Raw genomic sequence first — 27382 nt, 5'->3', positions numbered from 1 at the left:
ACACTCTTAAGTGTCTTTTAAAACCTGCCAAAGGAAGAAAAAGTCTTTTACCTTTTAGGAAGAATGTGCCAACCAATGTTTGCCAAAGGCTCTTGTATCCTGGAAGAAATTCTATTAGTAAGTAGATTAGCCTAACTGAAATTCCTCCCCTGAGCTCCTCCCCATACCTATTTTTAAAGTATAATGTCACCAAAAAGGGAGATGGGAAAGATTTATTTTCTCTCCTCTTAGCTTTCTAATAGAATGCATCCTATTCATTTTCTCACTTTAGAATGACTTATACACATTTCTAAAAGGTCTTAGAGTCAAGGATCTCAAAGAACATTGGACACAAGAACAGATTCATGCTGATCCACTTGAGGCTGAGTGATAACAGCCTCTAAAATCCAGACCAGATTCCAGGCAAGCCTATGCCTTAGATATGTGAGGCTTCTATTTTCTCATCAAATGCTTTCCTAAAAGGATGTTTCCTTTTTTGTTTCTTATTTTTCTCTCCTTACTAGCTTCAATCCATAGCTACTCAATAGCTACGGCCAGATAGAATGAAAGCAATGGAAAAAAGACTGCCCTTGAGCTTGAGGTCAGAACTGGTAAGGGCGAATGAATTAATGTAAAAAAAATTTTTTTTTTTAAGAAGACCAAACAGATGTAAATTTAAGGCAAATTAGAATCATAGCATCTTAGAACTGAGTGAGTGGTCAAAAGAAATCAAATTTTGTGGTTGCCAGCCTGTCAATTATTCAACTTTTTCTTTAAGTCTCCAGTTTGATGATGCCCCCTTGACAAAGACTATGAAGACTGGGTGAAATATGTAGGCTACATAAAAACTGGTGAAACTCAAGATAAAGATCTGTTAATGCTCAGTCAGTGCCAATGAATGTTATAAATATGCAGGGCAATGAGAACCCAGTGCTGACACGAGAGAAAAAGAGTGCATTATACAAGAGCTGCTCCCCCTGAAAGAAAATTTTCTCTTGTAATTTTTATTAGATTTCAGCCAACAATATGGCTTTTTACATAAAAACAATTAGAAAGAGAAGATTCCTTTCTACTTTCTATTTTTTCCTTTGACTTAGCTATTTGTTCCATCTTTTCTCCATTCATTCAACAAAGATTTGCTGAGTGCTGTGTGCCAGGTAAAGTTCTAATTGCTTGGGACACAGCAATAAAGAAGATGGAAAGGTCCCTGTCTTTATATGCCATGAGAATTTCATGTCTTCATCTATAAAAAATCGTAGCTAATTAGTATCCATCAGACAAACTAAAATATTGAAAAGGAGGCATTCTCTGAAAAAGGGGGACCTGACAAAGGAACCACATTTCCTTGGAATTTGGTGTCCCTTCAGTTTTCTCTACATACAAGTAAAATAATTCCTGTATCCATTTTTAAAATACTGTTTACTTAGTTTTGGTTCTATCCAGATTTACGGCGACTTTGGCTAAGTCTCTGTACCCCCAAAGGGTTTTCCTGCTCTTAGCAATCATATATGGGTGATGCGATGATGGCACTGTCCCCAGATCTTTGCGGCCACACTCAGTACAACACAGCTGCCTGAAAGTTCAAGACTCTGGTTCCCACAAAAGAGCCACTGGCTCACAAACCAAGCACATTTCTTCCCTGTTTCCACTGTAACATTCTTTCCCAAGAGTATAAATCTCAGGCCAGTATTTAACATTCCTTTGAACTGAGCCATGGACTTTTACCTTACTTCTTGAAAGAGTGGAGAGCTAGGCTTCCATTATGCATATTTATAAACATGTCCTAGACAGAAGGCATGATTTTATAATTCTCCAGTCATGGGTTTTTGAAACTATTTTACAAAAGAATATTTTGAAACATCACACTGGATCAGGCTGATTGTCTGGTTCAGAATTCTATCTCAGAGTGGGAGTCCACATGGTGGTGGAATATCACTGTTGCTAAACATGGCTCAGCCTTAAAAAGGGGGTGACATATCCCAAATCCTCTTGAATTAAAAATTCCTTTCACTTAAAAAAATTAATTCTGAAATGAAATTAACTAACATGATTAGAGGATTATAAGTTTTAAAAAACTAATTCTACCCCAGGCTTCCCTATTTTGGAAAATGATATTACCACTTATCTATCTGGTTGCTCAGGCTCAAAGTTTAGGATATGTTCCTTTTTTTTTGCATCAAAAATTCTGAGACCTTATATAGTCCTTTTAAAATGTAATATTTATTTTGACAAATGCATAATATTTTGAATTTAAGTTTTGGAAAGTTATGGTTATATGACATTGCATAGATCACAAAGAATAATGTTGAAAACTAATCCTATTTCCCTAAAAAATAGTTTCTCAAAGTTACTGCGGTTTTTAAAGTCTGACCTTACTTGGACAGCAACAGTCTTTCCTCCTTTCTTCCTCCCTCCCTTCCTCCCTCCCTCCCTTCTTTCATGGTAGGAACAGATAACGTAAGATCTACCCTCTTAAGTTTTTAAAGGTATAGTACAGTATCATTAACCATAAACAAAATGTCCTTCAACAGATCTCTAGAACTTATTCATCTCGCATAACTGACACTTTTATACCCACTGAACAGCACATCCCATTTCCCCTGCCCCCAGCCCCTCACAACCACCATTCTATTCCTGTTTGTATGAGTTTGACTATTTTATTTTATTATTATTTTTTTTTGTGGTATGCAGGCCTCTCACTGTTATGGCCTCTCTGGTTGCGGAGCACAGGCTCCGGACGCGCAGGCTAAGAGGCCATGGCTCACGGGCCCAGCCGCTCTGCGGCATGTGGGATCTTCCCGGACACCCTGCATCGGCAGGCGGACTCTCAACCACTGTGCCACCAGAGAAGCCCGAGTCTGACTATTTTAAATACTGAGGAAACATTTTTCATATCAGCAAGTTTTAGGATCTCTCTATAAAAACGTATCCTGAGTCACTATTATTTAGGTACCATCACCTTATTTTGAGGATCTTTATTTTAAAAATAACTTTATAGAAACGAGCTCTTTGAAGGAAAATTCTCATGTAAATTGTAATACATAATTACATTCTATGTGTTCAATCCAAAAGATCCTTTAATAGGTGCTGGAAATACCGATTTTTTCTGCTCAATCAGAGCTCAGCACCAAGCAAATAACCAACCTTTGTGTTTCTGTACCACTAGTATTTTGGTTTGATAACCATCCTATAGTGTTTGGTTTATTGAGGTTAGAAATGGTTTGGTAACTGAGAAGTCTTAGGTTAAAGAGTTAAAAGGCTTAGCAGTGAGCAGGTTTTTAAATCCAAGGAAATCTGATAAAAGAAGTCTGGAGTGAGGGGGGTTGGACCTCAATCCACCAGCAAAGATTCGACTTTTCTGCAGGAGTGCTTTGGTGAGGACTCTTGGAAGGCAGGGATGTACAGGGGTGCAGAGTTCATGTGCACAAGCCAAGTGCAGCACTCAGGAAGAGAAGTGAAACATAGATCTCCCTGATTGAGCTCTACTTCTCTGCATTCACCATGAGTGTTATTATTACCACAAGCACGTTTGCATAATAGACCAGGAGATCTAACCTGCTGTTCTGTCTCCTTTCCCATGTGCAGGACAATTTGAGAACAACAAGTATGGTTACTTTCCATTATCTCCCTATTTGCTCTTGTGACCACATTCACTGGATAACTTGAGCAGTTCTCAAAAATTTAATCTGGCTTTAAAGAACTTCAAACCACGTGAACTCCATTTTAATTTTTTCTACTTTATAGATGAAGAAAGTGGGGCCCAGAGAGGTTAAGCAACCTGTCCAAAGTTGCACAGCAAGTTGGAAGTTGATTCCAAGTTGGTGCTGTTTTTGTTGCATTGTGGTGTCTTTGTGTAGGTAGATACATTTCTTTAGTTATTATACATGAGCTGATTTCATTTGGAAGAATCAGAAAAAATTAATTCTTCAGTATATATTTCATAAAAATTTTCAGACCCATATCTGGGAACTATTCACAGTAGTACCCCTTATCTGTGGGGGATATGGTCCAATACCCCCAGTGGATGCCTGAAACCTTGAATAGTACCAAACTCTATGTATTATGTTTTTTCCTATACCTACATACCTATGATAAAGTTTAATTTATAAATTAGTCACAGTAAGAGATTAACAACAATAACTAATAATAAAATAGAACAATTATATGGTTTAATGAAAGTTATGTGAATGTGGTCTATCAAAATATCTTATTGTACAAAGTTAATGTCCTTTCCATCTTAATTAAGTACTTATCACACACTGTGGCCATAATTTTTGCAGTTTAAGGTGTGACAGCAAAACTAGCATGGATTTCTTTTTCCTTCTTCACAATTTCACAGATAGAAAATTTGTTCTTTCTGTAGATCTTAGCAACCTCAGCATATGATTTTTTTCTTTCCTTATTAAGTCAAGAACTTCCCCCTTTTCATTTAGAAGAAGCACTTTATGGCTTCTCTTTGGCATATCCGAGTTGCCAGCATCACTACTCTGGGGCTTTGAGGTCATTATTAGGTAAAATAAGGGTGACTTGAACACAAGCACTGAGATACTGCCACGGTCGATCTGATAACTGAACCAGCTACTAAATGACTAACTGATGGGACAAAGGGATGATTAATATCCTGGGTGGGTCGGAGTGAGAGGGCATGAGATTTCATCATGCTACCTCAGAACAGCATGCAATTTAAAAATTATGAATTGTTTATTTCTGGAATTTTCCATTTGATGTTTTCATATGGTGGTTGACTGTAAAAAACTGCAGAAAAGAAAACCATGGTAAAGGTGGGACTACTGCGCAGGTACCAATTGCTTCCATTACCTGTGTATTTAAATTGCTGATATAAGAGAATATCTCTCCAGGAGCTGTCTAGGTTCAATTCCAGCTCTACCACTCTACCTCAGGCAAGTTTCTTAATTTCTTTGTACATCTGTAGTTGTATTTCCTGTCTATAAAGTGGGCATAATAATTGTATCTGTCTTATGGGGTTGCTGTGAATAACTGAACATAGATACAGTATTAGAACAGTGCCTAGCACATAGTAAGTGATATACGCCTGTTTATTTCTACAGTGCCTAGGTACAAGTGTAGATAAGACCAGCATACTTTAGAGCTTGTTCTCAGAAGTTCTCATCTTGAACAGTTTGGTAAAAAGTAGTAGCTTCCAAATTAAAGCATCATTTCATTCCGCAGTCTCTAGATGCAGTAATTCAAAGCTATCGCTAGATGGCAATTGTGATCCATTGTGACTTCAGAAGCAGTAGGCTTTAACAGATGGTTCAAACCCTAGAATTTGTTTTCTGTGCCCTGCAGCATTGTGAACTCGGGCTGTCCCTTGCCCACAACGTGGGTCTTTAACAGAACTGTTACGGTCAGCAAAGTCTGCCTTCTGTGGCCACCCTTGGGACTCACCCAAAAGCACACAGTCTTCCTGATGGCAGCTTCACAGAAGCCTGGGTTTATTTGCCTCCACCCTACTGTGAATTTACTGTCTGCCAGGTGGCAAAAGGACAGTGTCAGGATATCCTGTGTTAAGATTAATCACTGGTTCTCAAAGTCTGGTGCACCATCACCCCCAGCAGCCTCAGCATCACCTGGGAAATTATAAAAAATACAAATTCTTGGGCCCCATCTCAGACCCGCTGACCAGGAATCAGTTTTCACAAGCCCACCTGATGGTTCTGATCCCTGCTGAAGTTTGAGAACCACTGAGATGAACCAATGTTTAGCATCATATAAATGTTAGCACTGAGTGGGTCTTCAGAGAATATTTTGCCCAACTCATTCATTTTGCTAAGAAGGAGAGTGAGTCCAGGCAGTTAAATGACTCACTGAAGACCATAAGGTTAGTCTTGTGGCAGAGCCAGGGCCCAGGGCTGCCAAGTTGTATCCCCAAGCTCTCCCACTATATCCTTCACCCCTTTTCCCCTTCAAAACTGAGGCCACTAGATACACATTCTAGCTTGATAACTACTTATGAAGAAAAAAATCACTTATTTTTTTATATAGGAGTTAGTTCATTCATTTCAATAGGTGTTTCTATAGAGATACAAAAATATGTGTGTGATGCATTGAGTGTGATGCACCTTCAGTTCCATGTGTACATGCGTGCGTGTGCGTGCGTGCATGTGTGTGTTAGATGGGAGAGGGGGGAAATCAAGTAAAAAAAAGTCATGTCTCAATTGCTAGAAGAGGCATATTGCAGGGCACCCTGGGAAATGGGTGAATGCAGCTAAGTCAGGAGCAGGGATGAGGGAAGACAAGTTAGAGGAGGGAATTTCATAGCTGAACCCTGGCTGATGGGTTCACCAGGGGAAGTAGGGAAAGAACATTTGGAAAGGGGTCAGCATGTGCCATGAAACAGTGAGGGGAATCTCAAGAGTTTGGTTTGACTGAGAGGAAGGGTGTGTTTGGAGGAGTCATCGTGTTTTAAATAATAATATCACTACCAGGACTACCATCTGACACTTAGTGAGTGTTAACTATGTGCCAAGCACTGAACTAAGCACTTTACAACTGTTACTGATTTAATCCTTAAACAGCTTTGTGAGAATCTACTCTTCTTCCTATTTTATAGATGACAGTACAAGTACATGCATTGTCCTATTTTCCTTAAAATCAAGTGTTACTATTTCAGTTTCTTAGACAAACTTAGAAAAAGAGTCTTAATATGTACTTGTTCCAGGACAATCTCCATAACGTGTAGTATGTATTTTGGGGGGGATGAGGTATATGTTTTTAATACATATAATTTTATTATAAGCATATTTTTCATAAATGCATAAAATCAGGAGGATTTTGACACCCTTTCTTTTTTAACTCAAGTAATGAATGTCCCATTATTCTTTGGTCTATCAGCAACTGTGGAAGTAGCCAGGATAATAGATGATTTGTGTATGAAAAGTGGCAAAGAAAGCTCCTTTCAATTATTTGACTCACTGAAGAAAGGAAGCTGAGTAATGAGTGAGTGATCTAGTCTGAAATCATTGGCTTTGTTATGCTTTTGGTTTTTACTTTATAGGCATTCACTGTGAATGTGTTTTTCATATATTATATGAATTAGCCAATATTAGTATATTTTCTTCCTTGCCCAGGAGTACCCACAACCAAACTATCAAGTTCTGGTAGGATTTGAAATACCTACTCCTTCCTATGAAAACTTACAGAAATTCCTGGATACTTTGGGATATTTTTCAGTGGTTTCATTTTTTCCTGAGAAAATAATTTATGCTTCTTAGTTTTCTCATCTGTAAAATACTGGTATTGGATGAGATAGTCTAGAAGGTCCCTTTCAGCTCTAATGGTCTGTGGATTTATGATTTAATGATCAAATGACACAAGGAACTCATTTCTGAGTTTTCTTTGTAGTAAAATTTTAGTGTTGTTGTCATAAAAGAAGTTAGCAGACTAAATACTTCTCCATGAATATTTGAAAGAGATGCCTAAAACAGCTCTATATTTCACTTTTTAGCATCACTAAGGCCCTATCCTGCTCAAAGATATGATTATATAATATATTCTCACATGACATTTTATACATCTCAAGGTCTAAGGCCAGTTTTAAGTAGATACCATTAGAAATGATTTATGGTCAGTTTGTTTTACGGTGAAGAGGTACACTTTACAAGATGCTCTGCTTTTCTGATTGCTGCAATAACAACTTTGAGCTTTAAGAGCTCATATTACAACCTTGATCTTTATACTCATGTTCACAGCTGAGGGTAAATTGCTTTCTCAAGAAAATCTAGAAAACCCAATCTACCTTTCACCCTCACTGTCTAGAGAAACTGAGTAGTCCACAGGTTGCTTTATCTTGAATCAATGGAAGGGCAATAATGACTGGAAAGAAGAACCTATAAAATATATTATTATTTTAAAATTTTGTGATTGAGAACAAAATTTGCATTTTACGCTCCCCCCAAGATAATTTTTGCCTTTCTCATTTGCAATCAATTTTGGAATTGATTACAATAAATTTTCTATTCACTTATTATAAAAGCAATACCTGCTTATTCTGGAATTATTACAAAAAAGTATAAATAAGTACAGAAATATCTAAAATTCTGCTACCTAGAGTTGGCTATTGTTAATATTTTTTAAAATTTCATTCCAGGTAAGCATGAACATTAAGAAACTGGCAATAAGTTATATATTTTGAAATCTTTAAAAATATTAATATGTGATTAGCTTACATACACAATTTTTAATGTCAGCCTTCAAAGGTAACATATTATTTTTATTGTATAAAAAGTTATATAACTCTTCAGTTTTCACTGTTCTGTGATTTTCAGTGCCATTTTGATTATTTGGCATCATTTCTTCTTTTTCCAGAAAATATTTAAGGTTATTTCAGCCTACTTTCCACCAAGTGGGTATTATGCATAGAGAAAAACAAAGCTCTGAAACTCATATTATATAGTTTTGTTTTACATTAGACCTTTGCTTTATAAATAATAGGTAAGTTTTAACACACTGGAGAACATTGCTATAAAGATTTCTATCGTAACATAAAGAAACCTTTAGAAAGTGAAGAGTAATTCCTCCTTCATATAATCTTGTTTATAAGCATGTATTTTTCAAAAACATGTTCACAAGTCTGCCAACTTGTGTCCTCTTTGAGGGCAGACTTCTGCTCTTATTGCCCAATATTCCCTCATATTCTAATACTGTCTCCATAGCTCACATTGTGACTTCAAACAGCACTGACCTAAGAGGCAGTAATGGTTAAGAATTTTTAACCATTAAAAGTTGGTTCTGCTCTCTGTTGCTAATTTTCAAATCCCTAAATGAGATAATCTTGGTCTAACTCTTAGTATAGTGCCTGAGACTGCATAATAAATGCCAAATAGATTTTACTTTTCAGTATTGTGGGCTATTTTTTTTTTAACATCTTTATTGGAGTATAATTGCTTTACAATGGTGTGTTAGTTTCTGCTTTATAACAAAGTGAATCAGCTATATGTATACATATATCCCCATATCTCCTCCCTCTTGCGTCTCCCTCCCACCCTCCCTATGCCACCCCTCTAGGTGGTCACAAAGCACCGAGCTGATCTCCCTGTGCTATGCGGCTGCTTCCCACTAGCTAGCTATTTTACATTTGGTAGTGTACATATGTCCATGCCACTCTTTCACTTCGTCCCAGCTTACCCTTCCCCCTCCCTGTGTCCTCAAGTCCATTCTCTACGTCTGCGTCTTTATTCTTGTCCTGCCCCTAGGTTCTTCATAACTTTTTTTTTTTTAGATTCCATATATATGTCTTAGCATATGGTATTTGTTTTTCTCTTTCTGACTTATTTCACTCTGTATGACAGACTCTAGGTCCATCCACCTCACTACAAATAACTCAATTTTGTTTCTTTTTATGGCTGAGTAATATCCCATTGTATATATGTACCACATCTTCTTTATCCATTCATCTGTTGATGGACACTTAGGGTACTTTTATGTCCTGGGTATTGTAAATAGAGCTGCAATGAACATTGTGGTACATGACTCTTTATGAAGTACGGTTTTCTCAGGGTGTATGCCCAGTAGTGGGATTGCTGGGTTGTATGGTAGTTCTAGTTTTAGTTTTTTTAAGGAACCTCCACACTGTTCTCCATAGTGGCTGTATCAATTTACATTCCCACCAACAGTGCATGAGGGTTCCGTTTTCTCCACACCCTCTCCAGCATTTATTGTTTGTAGGTTTTTTGATGATGGCCATTCTGACTGGTGTGAGGTGATACCTCATTGTAGTTTTGCTACAGTTGCTTCATTTGCAAATATTTTCTCCCATTCTGAGGGTTGTATTTTCATCTTGTTTATGGTTTCCTTTGCTGTGCAAAAGCTTTGAAGTTTCATTAGGTCCCATTTGTTTATTTTTGTTTTTATTTCCATTTCTCTAGGAGGTGGGTCAAAAAGGATCTTGCTGTGATTTATGTCATAGAGTGTTCTTCCTATGTTTTCCTCTAAGAGTTTTATAGTGTCTGGCCTTACATTTAGGTCTTTGATCCATTTGGAGTTTATTTTTGTGTATGGTGTTAGGGAGTGTTCTAATTTCATTCTTTTACATATAGCTGTCCAGTTTTCCCAGCACCACTTATTGAAGAGGCTGTCTTTTCTCCATTGTATATTCTTGCCTCCTTTATCAAAGATAAGGTGACCACATGTGCATGGGTTTATCTCTGGGCTTTCTATCCTGTTCCATTGATCTGCATTTCTGTTTTTATGCCAGTACCATACTGTCTTGATGACTGTAGCTTTGTATTATAGTCTGAAGTCAGGGAGCCTGATTATTGTCTTTTGCTATATATATTTTTTTCTCCTAAATATGAACCCATTTTTCCTGAGGACTTTCACTTAGATTTTTCAAAGCAGAAATAAGCTACTTATTTAGGGATTATATATAAAATATCTTAAAGTGTTGGTAGGGGGAATAAAATATACTCTATTTTATAATAAATTTATATATAGTTATTATTTTACATTGCCTATATCACCTAATAGTCCAATGTCTCATTCACTTATAATGTTTAATGGGAACACATTTTAAAATAAGGTGTGCTACAGAGTCATAAATATAATTTATAGTTCTTTCCAAGGTTTTTTTTTTTTTTTTTCTTTTTTTTTTTGTGGTACACGGGCCTCTCACTGCTGTGGCCTCTCCCGTTGCGGAGCACAGGCTCCAGACATGCAGGCTCAGAGGCCATGGCTCACGGGCCCAGCCGCTCCGCGGCATGTGGGATCCTCCCGGACCAGGGCATGAACCCACGTCCCCCGCATCGGCAGGTAGACTCTCAACCACTGCGCCACCAGGGAAGCCCCCCAAGGTACTTTTACTCTAAGCTTTTCAATCATTCTACAAGTATAAAATGAGACCTTTTAATGAATGAGGAATTTGAGGCATCAACTAACAAAGTCTGACTTTTCTCCTGCCTATAAAAGATGGGTAAGAATGGCTGAATTATTGTTGCGAAACTACATTGCTCTATGTTCGACAGAGTCTTTGGAAATTGGTCTCAGCTACATCAAGACAGGTGTATAAAGAAGTCCAGGACTGTGAAATCCGTACTGTGGACTCTGAACAATGGAATCCTCTAGTCCAGTTCTGACCAACAGAAACAATGGCCATGTATGTGACTTTACATTTTCTGGTAGTCACATTAAAAAAGTTAAAGAAACAGGTGTAATTAATTTTAATAGCATAGTTTATTTAACTCAAGGTATCAAAAATATTATCATTTTGATGTGGAATCAATATAAAAATATTAATGAGATACCTTACATTATTTTTTTTGTTCAAGGTCTTAGAAATTCTGTGTGTAAATTTACAATCAAGTACATGTCAATTGGGAATAGCCACATTTCAAGTGCTATATCTCCCCATGTGGCTCATGGCTACCATAATGGACAGCCCAGCTTTGGAGGTACCATAGCATGGCAGTGTGGCATAGAGAAAAGGCGACAAAGACCAGCTTGGAATCCTCATATATGTCTGTTCCTTGCTCTGACATTTGATATTGAGATGACTGTGAACAATTGATTTAGCGTCTCTGGGTCTTAGGAGGCTGTGAGGAAGGTTAAATAATATATCATATTTGAAAGTGCTGTGTAAGATCATAAAGCACCATGCATGTGTAAGGCATTATAACCCCCTTTTATTGTAGATTTACTCTCATGACTTGCACAAGGCCACATTCCCAGTTGGTAGGAGAATCAAGGATAGAATCTGGGGCTTCTGACTTCTAGCCATCTGCTTCAACTATTGGCTGTTCCTAACTTGCTGGCTTAAAAATAAAACCCAAACGTTTTTGTTTTTAAAAAATGAGGAAGGAAGAGAGTGGCAGCAAGAAGTAAATTCCATATTAAATGGTTAGGGTCTTCTTGGCCACTGTCATAATGTTCTGCAGTAAAATTATACATACAGGATATTTATATACTTATACATCAGCATCACAACCATCAAGGATTGGACTTTATTGCTGTCATATAATACAAAACCCTACGTTCTTCAATGTTTCGAACAACTTCTAAATTGAAGTGTGGTTTCCCCACTCTATTTATCTCCAAAATATAGTACAACCACAAGAAAGCCCTTCCACACTGGGCTTGATTAATAAAACAGATATGGATCAATTCAGCAGGTTTTCCATGGATATTTTTGGTTACAGATGTAGCTCATTAATCCACATGTGTGAGACACCATCTCTCTAGTGTGAATCCAAGAGACACATTAATCTCTGAACAGAAAGTGGAAATAATTCAGTTCAATTCAGAATATTATTTAGTGCTTACTGTGTGTAAGACACATCAGGTATTTTAAGGAGCAAATGGAGCTTGTTTCTCTGATAAATGTCACTTAGAAATATGTTATTCAACTTGAGGAAAATATGGAATCTACCAAACTGTCTATGATATATGATTCAGGAATCTATATTTTCAGAAGGTATAAAGATGATCAGAAAGGAAATTCCAGATTATCCAAAAAATAATTTAAAAACTTACATTCTTTACTTTTGGAGAGCATACAGAGGATTACTTATTATGATCTATTTCCCTAAATGTAAGTCTGTCATAGTTTTCCTATTTAAATTTTGGGGTTATTTTCTACATTTGTTTCAAATGAATTTCTTCCTAGAACTTAAAAACCACATGAAATATTTAGTTTTATACTATGTGAAATTAAGCATATGCCAAGTTCATTTTCACTGAGAAGACATGCATTCAAGTTCTTTGTTCCCTTTCAGTCAAAATTCCTCCTTAAAAATGACTTTCATCTGGTTATTTTTTACTAGAAAACTATCAGAATATAAGCTTCAGTTCTGCCTGAATTGACTATGTTAAATAAATATAATTTTTATTTTCACTTGCTGTTGACCATTGAATGAAATCGTTTATTGAACAACCTTTACATTTCCTTGCTTTTGCACCCTAGTTTAAAAACAAAGTTTAATTTTTTAAAAGTTCAATAAAATGTATTTTTGATATTTCCATTATAACTTTAAAAGCAATTCCTTTCCTCTGCCCTATAATAACCACCTTCTGCATTTTTATGATTTACTTTAACATTATTATTGTAATTTTTTACTGGGTGAGCCCATCAGTGCCCTTGGCAGCAAGATTTTGTTACAAGAAATCCAGAAGCAGCTGAGCTTTAGTTGGCTGCAACAGTTATACAGTTTCTCTGGATTGAGTTCAGAACCTTACCCTGACATTATGAATGTAACACACGTCAGGCGTCCTCCTTCAGCTTCTCCAAAATATGTGATTGGCTTGAGTTCTATAACCTGTTGCTTAAATGAGCATATATTTTTTAATTCAGTGGTTTTGCATTATAAATATTTCATTTGGCTAACATCTGGCCTTGATAGAGTTAGTGGTGCCCGTAGTAAAATGTGATACATTAGGAAAATGAATAATGTATTTGCATTTCTCCAGGAACTCTGAATGGATTCATTCTAGACAGGATGTGGTCATGTGCATTAACTATAGAGCTAGATACTATGTTTTTCTTTTTGTTCAAGTGCACCTCCATCAAGAACACAAAAATCTGAGGAATCTTAACTATTCATTCTTTCAATTACTAAATAAAATTAAGTAGACTATAAAAAGCCATTGTACTATTAAATATTAGGAAACATTGAGTTGTGTGTCCAGAAGTCACACTTAAGACCAGGCAAGGGTAATATGCATAAGATGGCTATGGATACTATGAGATAATGTCTACTCGTCAGAAATGTATGATTTTTTTTCTGTCGAAGTTCAAAAGTTAATGATGTACTTTACATTTTAATTGCTTCTACTGAGAGATCTGTTAGGGAATAAAAGAAATTCTGGCATGCTGTTATTATTTTTCACTGTTGATATATTCAATATTGTATATAAATGAAACCATATACATTATATCATGCTCTGTTTCACACATCCTAGATTGTCTTTAGGAAAATTTAGTACATGGCACTTCAGTCATCTGAAAGGAATCATTTCTTTTTTAACATCTTTATTGGAGTATAATTGCTTTACAATGGTGTGTTAGTTTCTGCTTTATAACAAAGTGAATAAGCTATATGTATACATATATCCCCATATCTCCTCCCTCTTGGTGTCTCCCTCCCACCCTCCCTATCCTACTGCTCTAGGTGGTCACAAAGCACCGAGCTGATCTCCCTGCACTGTGTGGCTGCTTCCCACTAGCTATCTATTTTACATTTTGTAGTATAGGAATCATTTCTTCATTACAACTCATAAAACTGTAAAGTATCAGCCAGAAAAAAAAAAAATTGGGCCAATTAAGAGAAATTTGATAATGGTAGAAAAGCACATACAGACATGACTGAGAGATGATAAGATTATTTTAATTTTCCCATTTGCACTGGAATTATTTATTTTACAAATCTCCAGATCTTTTATTACTTAAAACCCTCTGCTGAATCATGAAAAGAAGCTTAAGTTAGCAATTTTCCTTTGCAAAATCTAGCTTCTAGCATCTGGTGAACACTTGGATATCTAGTCAGGTCCTATGGCAATGATTATTTTAAGACTCTATTCAACATGCCTGGGCTTAAAAATCAGCTCGAATCACACTCTGCACATGTATTTTACTCTCAGGGATTTAAAAACCTGGCATTAGTAGCGATGGTCTCAAGACTTTTGCAGTGGAGATGAAGGTGGGAGATAGGACCTGCAGGCAGGCCGGGTACCCCAGGGTCTGCCAACAGCCCCTGTCTCCCGAACAGCGACAGTGAGTTCCGCCACCGCAGCTGCCGCGCCTGTGGACCACCGGCCCCCAGGCCACCGCGCCCTACATGGCTTCTCACACTTACATATAGACTCGGCCCGCCTGCGGAATCGAGGACTACCGTCCTTGCTTGTGCCTTCCTGTGGCACGTCTGGGGCTGGTTTCTGTCTCTTCACCCGACGCTACTCCACTTCCGGAACAGCTTCTGAAGTAGGAAAAAAAGAGGATACTTTTACTCAATTGGAAAGACAACAAGAAGCTGGATTATGATCAAAGTGTATTGTTTTGGGATCATAGGAGAAATTACATTCCAGCAATGTATAAAGACACACTTCAATAAAAGATGCTGTTATTGACCGAAATGTAAGTGCACATTTAGTTGATATTAGAGGTCTTTGTATGCTGATTAGGAGAGAGAATAATTTTTTGTATTTCTGTGTATGCAAATATGCACTTATTTATTTTTATACATATACTATATATAGCTTTTGTCCAAATAAACCTTTTTTTTTTTAGTATACAGTTATTGCTTTTCATGGTTATATTACGTGCTAGGTTCCCATTAATTTAATTTCCATTAATACAGGTTACAGATAATTTAGAAAGGATGTGGGCAGTTGCTACAGAGGAAGGAAATTTATAAGGAAGTAATACCTCAGGGAGAAAAGTTAGGTTTATTTAAGAGGAGTGATCTCTGCCATCAACACATTTCCATCCAATTTGCATACAGTAGTATTCGAGTTAGAAATTATTCTCTATTATGTATCAAATCAGGTCTGGTAGAGCTTTAATTCAGCAATACTTTCAGGTTTTCGTCTGAGCTTTTGATGTAATTTAGTTGAGTATGCTTTATAAACCATGTGTAATTTAGACTTTTTACGAGTCATATGGGACTTCTCCCCATTTAAACTGAATTTCAGAAATTTAACTCTGTGTTTTGCATAGTAGATAGTCTCTATTTTGTTTTGGTATATTTCACAGAGACTTGTTTAGGAAATATTATTTATATTTGTTGTTCAAAAAAGATTTAAACAGGGAAGCTTTAGACACTTAGATAAATAAAAAGATTTGAAAGCCAGCATTGGTCGATTAGGAAATAAGTGCAGAATTGGGTATCTAATTTAGAATTTCTGCAATGTGATATAAGTGATGTATTCTAGAACAGTACTATTCAGTAAAACTTTCTGTGATAAAGGAAATGTTCTCGTTTTGCACTGTTCAATATGGTAGCCACTAGCCACAAATGGCTATTTAAGCACTTCAAATGTGGCTAGTACATTTGAGCAATTGAATTTTTAGTTTTATTTAATTTTAATTAATTTGGATTTAAATATCCACTTGTGGGTAATGGCTACTATATTGGAGAGTATAGTTCTGGACTTTACCTGTATTCTGTGTTCAACACAAAATGAAGAACTACTTGAATGGTTCTAGTTGCTGGATGTCTATAAAACACGAGTGTACACAAAACACAAGGCCCAACCTCTGACGTGTACTCGGGCCTGACGCGTGGACCCAGCAGCATTCTGAACTTTGGCTCAACTTGTGGATATTCAGACATAAATAAAGTTTGGGCTAACCATAGGTGATTTGAGAACCTTTTGTCTCTGGAAAGCCATGGAATCTCAAATGATCTCTCATAATAAAGTTCAGATGGTAAATGGACTCAAGGGCTTGACTTTTCCAGTCCATTGCTTGTGTGGTATGAATAGCAAGTAGTGGAAACAGATATGGAGATGCTCCACACACATAGCTGCCTCCATGAAAAAGAAACTCCAGATTCAGACTAGATCACAGGAACAGGCTGGTAAATACTTTTGTGCCTCTACCCAAATCATTCTTCACTAAATATTCATTGAGCACTACTATGTGCAAGGCACAATGCTTAGTGCTGCAGGTAAAATGTTGAAAAAAACCAAAAAAGATATGACCCCCGCCCTCATGGTGACTAACTGCATTAGACAATAAGATTTTTTCCAATGTTTTCTTCCTCCAATTTTTTTTTTCTGGATATGGTGAAAATAAAATAGGAGAAAGATACACATGATAAATAGAAACAATGAAGATCATGATTATGTGTGTGTCATACATCTTATTCAATTTAGTTCTTTCTGCACAGCTTTCACAGTTCCATAATCAGAAGACAAAACCAGTTTTTGAAATGCACTATTGGAAACAGAGAAAATAACTGAAAAGATCTCAACTTAAATTTTTAGAGCATGAGATAAGCATCATCATTTAGCATTTATTGAGTTTTTACAATATATATTTACAAGGAGTTCTTTCCTCTCTATTAGCCAGAAGTATGTCCTTTAAAATAATTACTAATTAAATACTGTTATAGGAGGACACCTTTTTGCTTTGTCATTCAGACCACTGTAAGAAAGAGTGCTACAATCACATTTATGAAATGAATCAAATTTTTCAGTATTTGAGCACCATCGCAACACCTGATGGGAACTACTAGCTACACAGACCAAATGTAGCTCATTGCATTTCAGTTCATTTTGGAAGAATGAACCAGAAATGTGGCAAAGTATGAAGCAAGAACTATTTAGTCACACTTCTTTTTCTTCCCCTCCACACAGCAACTATATAATTAAATGTATGGCTAACCTGAATTTTTAGATGAGTTTTCCAATGTATCACTGATGGAAATTTAAAGAGGAAAAGGATTAAGAATTATATTAAATGAATGCAGCCAGAATACAGAGTACTTAAAGCATCTAAAGACCGTAAAGTCATTTCTCCCAATAGAGTGACTGATAATTACTTGACTTTGTAGACACACACTTTGAAAATAATTTTAAAAAATGAATTACAAAGCAATGGAAGAAATCACAAAGAAGAAAGAGATTAATGTAAGTACTTAAAAACCAGTTGCTTACTAAAAACATTATAAACAACTTAAAAGGTGAAGTGGAATTTGTTTTATTCTTTGAAATGTTTTGTACCCTATGGAAGTTTGAAAACATGGTCACAAATTCTTTGGCCCTCCTCTGTGTTCCCTCCCACTGAATCTGGAAGGGCTCGTGACTGCTTTGACCCATAGAGCACAGCGGAGGCGACACTATGTAACTTCTGAGTCTGGGTCATAAAAGGCCAGGAAGTTGCTGCCTTGTTTCTGGGATATTGTCTTTTGTAATTCTGAGCCTCCAATTAAGAAGTCTGAGTACCCTGAGGCCACCGTGCAGAAGCAGCCACATTTAGGTGCTCCAGCTGGCAATTCCAGCCGAGCTCAGCCTTCCTTCTATCCCAGCCATGGCACTAAGCATACAAGTAAAGCCATTTGAGGCCCTTCAGGTCAGCCAATCTACCAGGTGAATAAGCCATGAGAGAGAAAAAGCTCCCAGCTGAGACCCATAAAATTGTGAGATACAATAAAATGTTGGTTGTTTTAAAGCCATTACATTTTGATGTGGCTTGTTATGCAGCAACAGAAAACTGGAGCGTACCTGCTTGTACGTGTGATATTTTTACAATAAAAATTTGAAAATTGAATGTAAAAGTCACTCTGGGAATTTGTCTGCAAAAATTGACAAAGACAGTCTTAATACCCTTCCTAGAGAAAGAGCTCTTACAGATCACCAAGAAAAAATTACTAACACCATATTAAAGAATGAGCACTTATATGAACATAAAATTCACAAAAGAAAAAAAGGCTAAAAACCATGTAAAAAATGTTCAACCTCATTAGTAAGTAAAGGAAATGTGAATTAAACAATTGAATTAAAATTTTGGTTATCAAATTGGCAAAGATAAAGAAAAATAATATTAAATGTTGGTTTGGGTAAAGTGGGAGTATACATTGCACAAACTTTCTGGAAAATAAATTAATATTACATGTCCAGAGTTTAATACAATAAAGTTGGTCATTCACTTAGGACCTGTTTTCACCCAGGGACAAGAAAAAAACAGAAACTTCTATCTCACCCTTTAAACTGGGACATTCCAACCTATACAATTAGCTGCAACATGTCTCAGCTCAAAACAGGCCTTAGCTTCTGCTAAGTTTGAAATATGGAAAACATATAATGCAGCTCTTCTCTTTTAGTGCAAGCTTTTGGCAAGACTCTTGCAGAAGATTTCTAATTGAGAGGCAGAAACATCTGCTGTGAGGAAGGCAGCTATTGAAGGAATTCCCGGAGCAGGAGACTGAGTTTGCAGAGCTCAGTGCCATCAGTTTCCTCTTCTACTGATATCTTCTTCCTTCAGAGTAAACTCAGAGATAAGGAAGGCAGGGTCTTCCTCCTTCAATAAACTCGGGTTCAGATCTTGGCTCTGCTTCATCCGGTGAAAGTCCTTCAGGATACCCATCATGTCTGCAAAGCTGCTGGCCTGGGACAGAGAGACACAGTAGCTTTGTGTTCTGGTTTGCAAATATCAGGGCTGGCAGAACAAATCAGGAGGACTGATGGAAGCTCAGGGAGTCTACCTGGGTCTCCTCGGCGATGTCACTAACGGCGAAGGAAGTTGTAGAGTGGAATGAAGATCCAAAACAAGACAAGCGGGGAGAGACCTTTGAACTTTCTGGAGGTAAGAAATCTGTTGTTAATGAAGCCGAAACTGCATCAGATGCCATGATTTTAGCCATCTGGCTGCGCAGGTGGCGCAGCTCATCCTGCAGCTCCATAGGCAGCTTAGGGCCGGCAGGGCTTCTTCGAGGCCAGGAGCCTCTTCTCCATCTCCTGCAGGCTGGGCCCTGAGGCATTGCGCTGCATGACAATCAGAGGGCTGGGCTTCCGGGGGCTCCTCAGGGGCCATGTATGCTCCTGACCCCGGCAGAAGGCTCTGCTTCATCTATAGCATCCAGGCGATGTGAGCCAGGGTAGGGACTCGGGGCACAGCCCTCAGACCCAGGTCAGAGATGTTGGGCAGCACCTCCAAGGATTCTGAGGGACATGGCTTCAGACACAGGTTGGTACCCATCCTTCTCATTACACTTCGAACAGCCCCCTGCGGCTTGTTTTGCCAGACTGAGACGGTCACATTGGCTTCCATTCCCCACGTTTCAACTGGCTCCTGCACTTGAAGGACAAGGCAGCCACAGGGCAGCTCTGGGGGCTCGGGTAGGCTGGAGGCTGACTCTTTCACCTCAGGCCGTCTCAAGCAACACCAGGCTTCTCCTCCTCAGAGTCCCGCTCTGGTCTCACTCCCCTCACGGCCCCTCCTACCACAGCGGCGCCTAGACTCAACCGCCCTCACTTCCCCTCCACATTTCCTTATTAACAACTCTTCCATGGTTCCAGTTGCATTAAAAATGTACCTACTGTTGCTCCACTCTCCTCACGGCAGATGCAGTAAACTTTGAAAGACTAAGTCAGATCATGCCATTTACCCACTTAACAGCCCCGCTCTCACATCCAATAGCGCCCCATAGCACTTAGATCGGACCTAAATTTCTTTCCCAGCTTCCAGGCCCCGTATGATTCTTACTTTGCCTACCTCCCGATTTAGCCCCCTCTCCCCCTTGCCCTTTATTCTCCAGCCACACTGGCCTTCTCCTTATGGGAAACATCGTGCTCGTCCCCGCTTTCAGGCCTCTGCTCTTCCCGTGCCTGGAATGCTCTTCACTATTTAAATCTCAACTTACATGTCACTTCCTCAGAGAGGTATTTCTTGACCGTCTGATCTAAAGTCAGCCACTCATTTTCATGTATCTCTAATCTAATTCTCTTTCATCGCACAGTAGCCCTTATACGTTCCCTACTTAATCATACATTTTATTCATTCGTACACTCATTCAACACCAACCCTTCCTATCTCCCCACTCCTCCTCGAGAGCAGGGAACTTGTTTGTTTTGTTCACTGTAACATCCCTTGCAATTGGAACAAGGATGGGCACGTGGTAGTTGATCCATAAATATTTGCTGGATGCCTTGCACATACTTTTTGTACTTTTGAAACAAAACCAGACATTGTAAGTTTTGTGGACATTTTTCAAAGCTTTGATGGTTCTGATTAAAGTACATTGCTTCAATTTCAAAAAAAGAAAATCCCACAAACAAAATCACAACAATGTAAAATTATTTCAGTAGTGTGATGAGAGCTCCCCTGTCAAATCAGATGCTTTCAAAACTAGACCACCAGTCAACAGGCTCTTTGCTTTGAATTGAAGAATGTGCACCTCCCACCAATATTTTTCGTGTTGCTGAACATGTGATTTATTTACTAGGTAAGGAGCAAACCTTAGTGAAAGACTCCCCTTTCAGCTCTGAAAGTGCTGAAAACAGGGTTTCATCATTTGAGGCTGGTTTAAAACAAATCTCTGGAATGGGGAGATGTCTTAATTGCCCCACTGAGTAGATGAGAGTTAAAGGTGTTCCTCTTGGTGTCATTCACTTTGGAACTGCAGGAACCTTAGTGGCTGGGTCTCAGTGGCCAACTATGACCACAAGATTCTGCAGTAATGAGACCTGTTTCTATAAAATTCATGAGAAAAATCTGAATTGCTATTTATAGATATACCACACCATTTCAGAAATGATATAACATTCAGACACTCAGGCTCAAATTTTGATATGTTCCAACATAGCCTATCCCCACCAGTTGTGAACTTCCTCCACAGCCAGGCAGGCCGCATTCTTATGATTCTTGAAGGGATGGGAAATACACATTTATTAAACACATCCTTTGGGCCAGTCTCTTTGCTAATTGTGTTAACTGTACGGTCTCGTTTAATCCTTAAAACTGTGCAACAAGTGAGTAAAGGTCATCAGAAGACAGATCCTATTCTCTCACACAATATTAAAGAAGATTGGTCAATTAGGAATCAACAAAACAAAGGAACTGTTTATTTTTATCCCACTGACATTATCCCAGGGTTTAGTTTCAGGTTTTTCAAAGGACACTGTATTTTACTGAACTGATTCATGGCAGTTGTCTGGAGCATGGAAAATGTTCATTGATTTAACAATGTTATTAAATTGGGCACAAGATTTCCACAGGAACGTGCATTTGAGTTGTTTAGAAATGCCAGGGCTTTAGAAGGACAGTTATGTGAGGTACCTTGAGGTTCCTGGAAGCTATTCTTACAGTCCCATGGAGTGGTGCATCTGATTTGGTTTCATTAATAATGTTTGGAGAGCCGGAGCAAGGGGTGGGCAGGCCATTTCCTTTTCTCCACCCATCCGAAGGAACGCCTTCATCCTTCAGCTGATTTTTATAAAAACTTAAGGTTGTATGTCTCAGATAAAACTAGGATTGTGAAATTCCATATCTACTGAAACAGGGTTAATTCTGAATTAATGACTAAATCCTGATAAACTAGGAGAGAGGAAAAAAATCTCCTAAGGTTGTACTAAGCCACTACTGAGGCTCTGGATTGTGGATAACTGGCCTACTTTCAAGTACATTGCAGTTAGAGAGACACTCATTTTCCTTTAGTTTTTAATTTATTTTTAAAAATTTTTGGCTGTGTTGGGTCTTCGTTGCTGTGTGTGGGCTTTTCTCTAGTTGCGGTGAGCGGGGGCTACTCTTCGTTTTGGTGCGCAGGCTTCTCATTGCGGTGGCTTCTCTTGTTGTGGAGCACCGGCTCTAAGCTACAACTTCAGTAGCTGTAGCACGTGGGCTCAGTAGTTGTGGCTCACGGGCTCTAGTGTGCAGGCTCAGCAGTTGTGGCACACGGGCTTAGTTGTGCCATGGCATGTGGGATCTTCCTGGACCAGGGCTTGAACCCGTGTCCCCTGCATTGGCAAGCAGATTCTTAACCACTGTGCCACTGGGGAAGCCTTCATTTTCCTTTATTTTTAAGACCCATATTATGGTTACACAGTTCAAAGAAGCCAAGTATAAATGAACTGGTAGAAGAAAGGATTGAAAAGATCTAAAGATCTAAAGTATATCTGAAATTCCTACCTGTTTGGAATAAGGAAGGATGAAGTGAGAAATTAATTAACACTTCAATATGCAAATAAATTTGAGAAATGGTGACTTTAGTTTAGAAAACTGGAGAGCAGAAGCTTCAATGGTTGGAATCTAAAATTAGGTCTTCATAATGCAAGTTAAGAAGAGATAATTGAGAGGAAGAAGTCAATGAGATTTTCATTCTAGGTACATCCTCCTGACGCTTTTCCCATTGCTAGAAATATAGCAAACGTTTCCTAGAAGTTCCTCATCCTTGCTGAGAAATTGTAGCCCTTTTCAAATGAAACTGTTAGATAACTTTCAGACAGGATAAAATAGTAAGAATATAATGGTGATTCAAGGTGTGGTCAGAGATCTTCTAAACAACAGAGTTCAGGAAAAAGACTAAGCCTATGCTTTTATATATATTCAAGGAGAATCTTATATGGAGTCTCTTTTCAGTTATCCAGATATTTTGCATTATACAGCAATGTTTAAATTGAACCAACAAGTGCAAAGTAGGTGAATTCCTTTGTTTGGACTGACTATATTTTGACATCCTTGCATTCAATCACCTTAGCATTTGCATTATGATCCATTAGTATATTCATCCATATAATTAAATAATCGAGTAATTGATTAATTAGACACTATACCTCATCTAAGATGACCTGTGAAGCCATTTGTTCTGGGCAAGTTTAAGAAAAATGCTTTGGGTGAGTAAAGTTTCATTTGGTTTCACCTCCAGTTAAAAATGGATTTATTCTTATTGAAGACTAATTGATGATACTGATTCAGTAACAGCTAACTAATTAAAATGATGCCCCCAAATAATCATTTTATGTACCTTTGAAATAAGTGTGAAAAACTTCAAGTGTATCTTAGTAGTCACTTGTCTGTGGAATAACTTTGATGCAGAACATGGTAGAAGGAAGCAGGAAGGAGAAAAATTGTGCTGTGTGTGTTTGGGATATGGTCAATGTTCTGAAATACTCCAGAATCTTCACAGAGAAAGACTGCAGCCAGACTCTTGGGATATCAGAACATGGTTGAGCTCCATTTTTGATGGGAAAATATTGACTTCAATGTTTTTGATGATAGTTGGTTTTTTTTTTGCGCTTGAATGTGATGGTTCCTCTTACCCCCATAACAATCAAACATATTTTCTATAATCCAAGGTCAAGTTGGATTTCCAGGGAGAGCCTTCACAAAAAAATTGCCCTAAATTAAGCCATAACCCAGTAGCAATAGTAATAGTTATTACTTATTGAGGATGTCTTACTTGACAAGTTCTGTGCTAAGTATATTTACATATATATTATTTAATCCTTACCATGATTCTACAATAAAGCAATCTTCTTATATTTAAGATCCTTTAATAAAATTTTAAATTAACTCATACACACATGTATATACATTTTGAAGATAGAGCTTATGTTTTGCTCCCCTTTCTCTCCTCAGCACACAATGAATGGCTCATAATTGGTACCTAGAAAATATTTGTTGAATTAAATGAAATGTCACTTTCTGTGCTTTTCCTGAGGGAGGGGTTTTTATCGATCATTTTGTCCTTTGATGTAACTCTGAAGACACTCAGGGATGAACAGGTACTGGAAATTTTTAACCCAGCTAAGAAACGTGGATCGACTTGTCTCTGTCCTCTTGGGTCACTGAGGAAGGCTGGCATAAAGTAAGGTTGAAGGAGGATTGTGGAGGGATTGGTGGGAAGGGAAAAATATTAATTCTGGTGAAAATATCTGGATTGTAAACATAAAGAAATAAGAAAGTTGAGAGACTGTGAACTTGATAGTTTTCTGTGGAGTGTCTGAAATCTGACAGATGATGCTCTGAAGTGAGAGCACCTGCAAGACTGGGCTTATACACAAGAGAAAGGAGGGTCATGGTGGTGGGCAAACTCCCAAATGAATGCAGTCTTGCTTTCTGTGCATTTCAGATCCTGGTTTATTAGATTTTCCAGTTGCTGGTCAGACCCTTCTCCATACTGCTTTGTTCCTGATGGTCCCTGACAGTTCTTATGGCTTTGGTGTGCTGCATATAGGAGGATCATGGGATGACAGAGTCTAAGAACTGAGTCTTAGTTTTCTACCTCCAGCTTTGATTAATCCGTGGAGTCTATTGATTGAGCATCCAGTCATTCCAGGAACCATCACTGTCAAGCACAGTGTGCACATGTGGTGTCATGCAAAGCAAACTAAACAGACTCCATGCCTCGCCTCCAGGAGCTCACAACAAAAACCAGACAATAGATGGGGTGAACACAATGGGGCAAACAGACACACAGCTGTATAAACAAAGAAGTACAACAAATTAGAGAATTTTGGTATGAACTGTGAGTGCAAGTGCTCTGTCTGTGCACTGGAAATGAGGGGAAATTCTGCAAGTTGCAGAGAACTTGCTGGAGTCTGTGTGAGGGTAAGGAGCAAGCAGGTGATGGCATTGGTGGAATCATCCTCCTTCTTTCAATTAGGAGGGAAACAAAGGTATTACTCTGAAGGGGCATGTATTGCTACTTAAGTCTAGATTCTTCTAAGAGATTTGGTTATAACCAGCCTAAAGAAGGAAAGTAAAAAGTATTAAGCAGGGCATAGCCTGCCAGAGAGATTTCATAAGCCTTCTTTCCACTGGAAACCAGGCTAAAAAGAAAATAAAAACCAGAGTGTATTATAATTGTACATTCCATTCATAACCAGCTAGCATATGCCAATTGATTTTCCAAGGAAATGATTACTTTGGGTGAGTTTTTTTTTTTAATAAGGGGCAACACTTTTCGCCATTGTCTAGCACTTGCTGTCTTTGACATCTCGAACATTGTCAGGAATTAATCTAGATTTACAGAATTCAGCTGAAAGCTAATTCCCGGCAGGTCTCTACCTCAACCATCCTAGGCTGATAGGTATCTCTCTTCTATTAAATATATCCAGATAGGGAATTTAAAAACCTCCCCAGGAATCTTTTCCAGGGTTTATAAAACCTTCACTGCCAGTAAGATCTTTCGATCTAACTTAAATTCTTTTGGTTGTAATTTAAATTCATTTCCTCTTCTTTCCTCATTAGAGAGGAGAGCACTGCCCCCAATAGCCGTTCTTCTGAATACAGCTGTTAAACACACACCTCAGGCTTATTTCTTTCCTGGACACAAAGGATTTTTCAGATGTCATCTATTTATACTTTTTTTTTTCCCTTTGACTTCTGACTTTTTCTCAAGGTAAGATAGTCTTCTTAGATCCCTTAAAATTGTGAATTTCCATAATTGATTTCATGAGGTTCATTCTACAAATATTGACATGTCAAGATGTCCCATTTCTCTAGTTCCAATCAGGTCTTATTTATTAGGTCATAAAAATATAAAAGAAATTAGAATTTATATTTCATGTTTTCTTGGAATGGGTGAGATGATAGTCTCAGTCTATTAATGGCCACTTCCTAGCTCTTAATCCCTTGGGAAAGAATTTACCTCTAGATATTGCAATGGGTGAGGGGGAATGTCTTGTTTTTCACAACTATAAAGTGAGAAGATAGACAAAATATTTTTAAGGTTTTACGTACCTTTAATGTTCAGCAATTCCATGGCTAAGTTCTAAGTATTCTTTGGCCCAAAAGAGCAGCTATTTTCCCTTAACAACCACTATTCTTACAATAGTGGCAATCCTATGTGTGTCACTGTGTGTCATCCTATGACTGATTTCTAAAGCAAGAATCTCTAAACTCTATTTAACATTTTTCTTTACTGAGGTATTCGTATTTTAATATAAGTCCTCTTGGGTACCTACTTCTGCTTATATGATACCTTAATGCCAAAGGGTATGAGTTTTTGCATACGCTAAATCATTTTTCAGTGTATTATTGCCTGAATGTTTTTGCAAGGCCGCTGATATCATATATGACTGTTTTCATTAAATTGCTTTTAGTCCACTGGAAAGGAGCCTGTAATTCTCCATCTTCTCTATCCACGTGAATATGCTTCCCATCTTTCATCCCCTGGGGTCTTTTAAAGCACATACTAAAGCAAGCATATTGAGAAAATGATGACACAGGGTTCTCCGTAAAAGACAATTCTTTTATTTCAAACACTTAAGTAGCATGGAATTTTTTTTTTAAATTTACATTATTGAAAGAATTTTCAAAAATAGGGCACTGAAAAAAGTCCATGGCAAAAATATTTTTGGGGTGGATCTCTTTCTCCAAGTGATTATATATTGAGTAATCAGTTTACATTTCATTTCCTTTTAAACTTCTGCTGAACTTTGAATTAAGCATCAAAAGGCATATCAGGGCTAGCCACAGCACCTCCCTCACTTAAGAAACCCAGCGCCTGCTGAAATATTCTAAGGGATTTTATAAGAAAGATGGATACTTTCTTCTGCCCTTTTGTACTTTCATGCATTAGCCTGGTTTTTCCTTGCTTGACTTGAAAACTATTCTTCATCAAACCTCATGGCTAATTAAACAAGGGAAGTCTGATTCATATTCTAGATATCAAAATAGGATGAATATTTGTATAAACTTGAGCCACTTTTCTTCTACTACCAGGTTGTCAGCAATTTATTTTCTGCCTCAAACAGCAGATCTACGTAGATTTGCAGCATTTCCTTTGCCCTCCTGTGAGCATCATCAGGCCCCTTTCTTCTCCCTCTCAGCCCTCTCCATCTAGGCTGTGATGACAGCTTTTATACCAACTGAGCACAAAGCAAGTGCCCTGGACTCACTGGCTGGCTGACTGGACAGCTTAGCAATCAGCTGACATTTTAAACAGTTCTTTACATGTTTGTCCCATCTTGTACCACATAACTCACATTGCATGTCCCTGAGTAACATTTG

General features: G+C 37.9%; 1 protein-coding gene and 1 pseudogene across 1 annotated transcript in view; both read right to left on the bottom strand.

Annotated features, from left to right (window-relative positions):
• Window positions 1-15178, bottom strand: part of COL8A1 (collagen type VIII alpha 1 chain) — a 56574-nt gene extending 41396 nt beyond the window's left edge. Inside the window, exon 1 of the mRNA XM_027103260.1 lies at window positions 14784-15178. The gene's annotated coding sequence lies outside the window, so the exon portion shown is untranslated. The remainder of the gene's footprint in view (window positions 1-14783) is intronic.
• A 3699-nt stretch (window positions 15179-18877) lies between these two features.
• Window positions 18878-19699, bottom strand: LOC113618926 (mitochondrial fission regulator 1-like pseudogene; annotated as a pseudogene).
• Window positions 19700-27382: the final 7683 nt, after the last annotated feature.

The sequence above is a fragment of the Aethalodelphis obliquidens genome, unplaced genomic scaffold (genome assembly GCF_003676395.1).
Source record: "Aethalodelphis obliquidens isolate GAN/ISIS:26980383/991018 unplaced genomic scaffold, ASM367639v1 scaffold1, whole genome shotgun sequence".
Classification (NCBI taxonomy): Eukaryota; Metazoa; Chordata; class Mammalia; order Artiodactyla; family Delphinidae; genus Aethalodelphis; species Aethalodelphis obliquidens.
This window is presented reverse-complemented; position numbering and strand designations above follow the sequence as displayed.